Below are 7,993 nucleotides of genomic sequence, written 5' to 3' on the forward strand. Positions count from 1 at the left end.
GTGGTTAGATGATGTAGCCTTGTCGGTTTCTATTCTTTCGTGTACAGTATATGTAGCAACCTAGCGGGCTTGCACTGTTCTTCCGCATTTCGTGTATATGTATGCAGATTGTACAAAGTTCTGATGTCTCTCTCTAATGAGATCAGTTTATGCCATTTATGGGTTTTGATGTTCACTATGTTCCAGATACGTGTTTAGGGGTGTTTGGTCGCTAGAGGTCAGACTCCCGTCACGGCTCATCGGTTTGGGTCGTGACAGTACTATTCATCACCAAAGAATTTTACTCCCAAAATTTCTATATTCTTTACTTTAATTTTAAAAAGTTTTGAAATTGTGGTCAATTTTGCCGAAAATATAATCACAATTGTGAAGAACAACTTCCTGCAACACATATCTTATTTAATTTCCCCCCTTTTCAATTTAGAGCCCGTTTGGCTTAGCTGATAAGTTGCTGAAAACAACTTATAAGTTGTTTTCAGCCTTTTTGAGTGTTTGGCTGGCCAGCTTATAAGCCATTTTGTGCTTAAAATAAGCTTAAAAAAATAAGTTGGCCCGTTTGGCTTAGCTTAAAAAACTTTTTTTTGCGCGGAGTGCCCTTCTTTTGGGCTGGTCTTTATATTTTGCCCCTCATTTATGCCTTCTTTAATTTTTTCCCCTGCCGCCTGTTTAATGAAAGTTTTTTGGCGAAATTACCCTTACCCCATTAAAACCCTTTCTATTTCGTCATTTGCCCTTTTCTTTTCTTTTTTTGCTTCTTCGTTCCTCCTCTGTTTTGTGTCTGTCTTATTTGTTCTAAAATTTAGGTACGAATTTGGATCTTTTGCTCGTTTCAATATTTGTTTTAATGTTAAATTGTTGTTTGTTGAATTGATATCTTTGTCTTCGTCGTTTTTTATATTTAATTGATCCTTTTTTATTTAAAATTATAGTGTTTTGTTAAAGTGTCTGTATGATTTTTTGAACTTTAGTTTCGTTCCCCATGTATATATTTTGGTTTTTTGAATGTCGTATTATGAATGTCGTAATATGTTTTGATATGCGTTTTGGTTTTCTCTTTGTTGAATCTTTGAGTTTACTTACTGACTTTTCTAGTTCTTAACACTTGCGTAAATTTTTGTTTTGCTCATGAAAATGAAAGTTTGCCTCTAACAGCATACTTTGTTCTTTTGTAAAGTGAACTTCTGCCTCCTCCGGCAGACTTGTCTAATTCTTAACACTTGTGTACTTTTTTATTTTGCTTATGAAAATGAAAGTTGTCTCTAACAGCATACTTTGTTCTTTTGTAAAGTGAACTTCTGCCTCCTCCGGCATACTTTTCTAGTTCTTAACACTTGTATACTTGATGTTTTGGTTATGAAAATGAAAGTTTGCTTCTAACAGCATATTTTGTTCTTTTGTAAAGTGAACTTCTGCCTCCTCCGGCAGACTTGTCTAATTCTTAACACTTGTGTACTTTTTTATTTTGCTTATGAAAATGAAAGTTGCCTCTAACAGCATACTTTGTTCTTTTGTAAAGTGAACTTCTGCCTCCTCCGGCATACTTTTCTAGTTCTTAACACTTGTATACTTGATGTTTTGCTTATGAAAATGAAAGTTTTCCTCTAACAGCATACTTTATTCTTTTGTAAAGTGAACTTCTGCTTCCTCCGGCAGACTTGTCTAATTCTTAACACTTGTGTACTTTTTTATTTTGCTTATGAAAATGAAAGTTGCCTCTAACAGCATACTTTGTTCTTTTGTAAAGTAAACTTCTGCCTCCTCCGGCATACTTTTCTAGTTCTTAACACTTGTATACTTTATATTTTGCTTATGAAGATGAAAGTTTGACTCTAACGGCATACTTTGTTCTTTTGCAAGGCGAACTTCTGCCTCCTCCGGCATACTTGTTCAGGACTTTGCCTGATTATTTTTTGTCAACTGAAGTTACTGTAATTTCAAGTCTAAGTCATTGAGCATTGTATACTAATCAAATGGAACGTATAAACTAATCAAAATCAGAACAAAGCAATAAATTTGATCAATTCTATGTTGTTGAGTAAAATTATGATTCGCAATGTTGAATCTCAACTGAATATCAGTTGTTTAGTTCATAGAAGATGATTTGTTGTTATTTTCAAATATTAACAAATCTAAACTTAATAAAGCATCAAATTGAGTTGAATTACGTTCAATTGAAACGCTATATATTATGTATTTACCTTTTCTGACGTTGTAGCAGCAAAATCAATGGAGATTTCTCCGGTGAAATGTTGGAACGATGGAACGATTGAAAGGCTTGTTGTTGGAATGATGGATAGGTTTAATTGGATGTTTGGGTTCGTTACAGACTTTCAGGTTTTTATATGTTATGGTTAGGGGTAGTAACGTCTTTTTCTTATTATCTTTTAGCTCAGAAGGGCAAATATTAAAGACCGCGCATTACAGGGGCAAAAATTAAAGACCAGTGCATTTGAAGGGCATTTGCGCCAATTGCCCCTTAAAAAAAGCAGCTTATAAGCTGAAAACAACTTATAAACTGTGCCCATCCAAACAGGCTCTTAGTTATAGCTATTAAGCTATATTATTCATTTTCTCCACCTTCTACTCTAATTTTTTCACGTCCCAGAAATATTTACATATATGATTGATAAAGGGATTACAATCTAAATCATCAATTGTGTATGTGGACACTTGGTGTTAATCAATGACTGCATTGAGCATCACCGGAGGCTTTACAACTTGAGGGTAAGCATGGCAACCAATCCGGTGGAACCGATTTATCGGTTACGATTAACCGGTAAAATATTACCGGTCTGATTTTGTATTTTTGGGACCGGCTAACCGGTAAACCGAAATCGGACCGGTTAAACCGGTCAATTTTTTTTTTAAAATAGTAGCCATTGTTTGAGTGGGCTGGACCGTTGGGCAACGGTCCATTTTGCAAAAATGGTCGTTGCCAACGGCTCCAAAGTCCCCTTTTGGCCCCCCAACCCCCTAAACATTTTTTTTTACACTTTAACAGCCCCTCTCCATTTCCAATTTTAATCCACACCAATTCACTCTTCTCTTTCTCTCAATTTCTCTCAATTATAGCTACTTTGCAACAATTAACCACTTTAAATTTCTCTCAATTAAATATTATAAAGTTTTATTCTAGTTTCAATTATTAATTTTGCAATTATAATATTTTTGGTGGAGTTGGTGATTTTGTAACAATCTGAAGTAGCTCCAAAGCTTTGGTGGATTTACAATTCTAGCCGTCTTCACTCTGTTGGAAATTAGTCCGGCAATTTGGTACCTTCGTTCCAAAAAAGAATTATAGCTTTTTTATATGATGAAGAGAAAGGTCGTCACGACGGAAAATTTTAGCGGATTCAATGTCTACTATTATGGGATTTTTTAAACATTTATAGAAAAACACTTTGTATTGCTTTAGATAATGCTTCTAATAATATAAAGGCGATTGGCCTTTTAAAAAGGGAATTAAACCCTCCGCTAAAAAATATTTTTCATGTGAGATGTAGTTGTCACATTTTAAACTTGATTGTTAAAGATGGTCTTGAGTGTTTTGAAGATTCTATTCAAAAAGTTAGAAATGCAGTTGCGTTTCTTTTTTGTAATGCTAATAGGGAAATTCTTGTGTGAAAAATGGCCTTATACCTAGGAAAATTCAAGTAGAAGTTGACACTAGGTGGACCTACACTTACATTATGTTACAACAAGCATAAGATTATAGGATTCCCATACAACAAGTTCACAACCATTTTAATACGGATAGTGATGATTGGTTAAATATTATCAATTAGGAAGATGTTAAGGAATGTGTTGAACTTTTACAAAAAAATTATAATGCAACTCTTGCTTTTCTAGACAATTCTATCCCACAGTAACCGGAATTTTAGCCTACTTAGCGAAAATAGCTAGAGTTTTACAAGAGTATAAAAATAAATCCGGTTATCAAGTGACTATTTTTAATATGATAACAAAATTTAAGAAGTATTTTTTCCCCATCCCAACTTTATTTATATTGGGTTCTCTTTTAAATCCTTGTTTAAAAATGTCTTATACTAGAGCATTGGTTGGTCAAATTTATACCTTTTTAGAAATTGAAGAGGAAGTTGAACCATCTTTAATTAAAGCCGAGCTCGCGATTGATGCCGAGTTTAGAAAAGTTTTTAGTCATTATTCTAATTTGGAAGAAAATGCTACACCCGTTGCTCCACGCCCTACTACTTCTCAAAGTAGCAAAAAGGGCTTGTCGGGTTTGTCGCATTTAAAAGTTTTACATTCACATCCAACTCCTTCTCATAATGCAAACTTTGATGAATATCACTTTTATTTGATGCAGCCAAATGTGGATATCAACCAACTAGATGATTTGGACGTCTTAGCATGGTGGAAGAAATACAAGGCAAGTCATCCAATACTTTCAAGAATGGCTCGAGATATCCTTACGGTTCAAATATCAACCGTGGCTTCGGAGAGTGCATTTAGCTAAGGAAGACAACAAATTGGAGACCATAGACACTCATTATCCGGATTTAGCTTGCAAGTACTAGTGTGCATTCGTGATAGGATTAGATCGGAGCGACGCAACCAAAACTTAGAAACGGTGGAAGGCGAAGAGGAAGAGATTGAAGATTTGATAGCAAGGGGAGTGGACCAAATGGAAGACTTTGAAGATATATCCATGACCGAATATGATATAGCGGATATTAGCCAAATGATTGACACTTTTTTATTTTATCATTATACTATTTCTTTGCAACTCATGTATTATTTGCAAGTTAAAAAAAATACAACATGCAAATAAATGTTATCCATGAACGAATAAAATATATGGCTCATTGAGCTTTCTTCTATTTAATTGTGTTCATATTTTTACTTATATTAAGTTAGGAATATACCTAAAATATACTAAGAATATACTTATAATATACATCTACTTAAATTAAAAACTAGAAAGTTATATAATTGAAAAATAACTAAAGTATACTAAGAATATACTTATAATATAAATACACTTAATTTATAAAATGGGAATTTATAAACTTAGAAAAAACTTAAGTTATAATATATATATATATATATATATATATATATATATATATATATATATATATATATTGATATTGGTATCTTGAAATTGGGAAATGAGATTATAAAACTCATCATCTTCTTTACCCTTACTAGTACAGGGTTGTCCTATTTGACAAGAAAGACATTCATCCTCTGAACTGGTTGAAATGATCAAGGACTCTAATATCTTCATTTGATGAGGAGTCGCATGATTCATCTGACTCAAAACCTGAATTTTCTGGTTCTGAATTCAATAAAATCTTGTATAATGATTCTTTTAAGTCACCGTCAATGTCAAGGTTCTTAATTTTCTCCTTGACTTTACAATTCTTGTAAAAATGACCAACTTTTCCACACTTATAACAGGCTTTTGGATTTAACAAAATCCTTTCTCTTTTTGAATTCTTTTTTCCGCTTTGCTTTCTTTTGCAAGCGTTTCTCTTTCCATTCTTGGAAGTTTTTCTTATTTTTCTTGCGCCTATGAGGTGCCTTAGCCTGTGGAATATCTATCCCAAATTGTCCACAGAATTCTCCTAGTTATTGTCTTTCATTTAGACCATGTCTCTTAATTTGCTGATTCAGCTTGATCTCATTGCATAAGGATAAACCTTCCTGCCTACATGTTCCTATTAATTTTCCATAAGTATAATTATCATAATTGATACTAGCTTCCCCTTTCCTAAGAGCTTTTCTAACTCTTTCTGCAAAAAGGGCAGGTAATCCATCTATAAATTTGGATTTCCAATGACTATCATTGCATTCGGGCAGTTCCATAACCCGACAAAGGAATACATCCTTGTACAACCTAAATTAGGTAAGGGTTTTGCATCTTAAATTTTGTAGCATGGTCCTAATAGTTTCACTATTATCCGTCCATCTTCCTGAAAAGTGTTCTATAATATTAATAACTAATGAATAAACAACATTTGGGATTATAACTGATTCTTGCGAAGTTCCTTGTTCCCGTTTTACAGCGTTCAAGATATTATCACGCTGTTCTTTGGTTAAATAATTATCCCACCAGCCTTTTAATTGGCCAGTAAATCCAGCAATAATCATATCTGCGATAGTTCGCTCATTATTTTTATTGACCTTACTAATTGTACTATATACATCAACATTCTATGTATGGTACAATAGATTTGTCTTTCACTATAACCATCTATGTTTCATTCATAGATTTCTTTACCGCGATAACTATTGGTAATAATATGCTCATGTTTCTCTAATAAGACATCCTGAGGAGTAGGCCTAGGATAATAGTACATCCTTTGAGTAGGTTTTGCAGCATAATGTTCATCTATTTTATTAATATCTGTTGCAACCTTGGCCTTGTAATCCATATTTGGAAAATTATCATCATCCTCTGCTAGTAAAGGATTAATATTTAAACCTTTGAATTTTTCATCAAGCATTTACTCCAATTCTGAAAAAAGTTTTAATTTAAAATCTTTGATTTCAGATGGAGGCTGTATACTTGAAGTAGCAAAAACTTCCTGCTTTTTCCCTTTATTAAGGGTGGAACTTTGTTATGTCTCTATTTGAAAAAATAGTTTATCAATTCTATCATGTAGCAAAAGAATCTGTTCACCCAAGATAGTTATGTAAATATTAGCATAATTTTGCTGTTTAAGCATATTATTAAGATGCTTAATAGTTACTTGTAAAGTATCATTTTCAAATAATTTTGAAAATGCTGCAAAATGAAGAGTTTTATCATCTTTACTAATTTGAAAAGATTGTTGTGGAGGAAATACTGCACTAACCACTTCTCCATTAGTTAGTTCGTACTTGAGCTCCAAAATACAGATACAATTGTCAACATATTTGTGTATAAACCAAGGAACAAAAAATATAACTTGGTTAATCCGAGAAAGATCTTTATAAAATTAATTTTGAAAACTTCTTATTTCACTATTAGTAAAACTTGCAAAAAACCATTTTCTAAATGGCTCCCATTTGGGCATATAAAATTCTTTGCTAATTTCCAGTCTTGCGGGTGATCCCCGACTAAAATCAATTTTTTGATCTTGATCCATTAAATATCTTTAAATTCCATTTCAGACGCAGTCAATTCTATGTCTGGAATACTAGTAACAATATTATCTTGGTCAATCTTAAGACCACTGACTCTATTAATGTCAGTATCTTTAATCTGAGAAGTAGAAGCTGTAGATGGGGACTTGACAATATAATCAATTGGTGATATATAAGAATGACATGAAGAATTTGATCTAGCTAGTCTAGATCTACCACTGATGCTATAATTTTCAGCTTTGTCTAATAAAGGTAGGGGTTCATGAAATCTTAATTTAATAGTCTCATCTGGGGCTTGCTCCATTTCAGAAATATTTGTATTAATATTATTTTGAGGAGGTGTTGCTCCTTCTATGACCCACTCTTTGGGAAAATCAATTTCATCCCATTTGATAGGTCTTCCAGTAACAACTTTGGATTTACCAAAATTAGTTTCTATCAAAATCGTTTCATTTTTTAAATCCATGATTTTACACATAGGATTCATAGTATATAATGGTTTAAAATATATTCTATAGCAGATACATATTACCTCTGTACCAGGCATATAATCATAACCATGTAATTTAACACTTAATATTAAAGCTTCTAAAGAATTATCATCCTGCAATGATACCTGCTTGTTAGGATAAACATTAAAATAAACAGGGCCATATGCCAAACTGGTTTGAACTGTCCCTATAAGGGATTTTTTCCAATTTCGGTTTCTACCATCTCTTAAAGCTGCTATAAAGCTTTCTGGCAAACCTCTTAATGTAAGTGGTTTGAATGCGACTTGTACTAACCCAATATGCATAAATCTATGAGTTTCCCTATAAGGAGCTAAATCACTTTCAGATAATAATCTAAAAGTAGCATGATCACTATTAACTGTAATTGTTTCTTCAGTGATTTTAAC

Source organism: Lycium barbarum, chromosome 5 (genome assembly GCF_019175385.1).
Source record: "Lycium barbarum isolate Lr01 chromosome 5, ASM1917538v2, whole genome shotgun sequence".
Lineage (NCBI taxonomy): Eukaryota > Viridiplantae > Streptophyta > Magnoliopsida > Solanales > Solanaceae > Lycium > Lycium barbarum.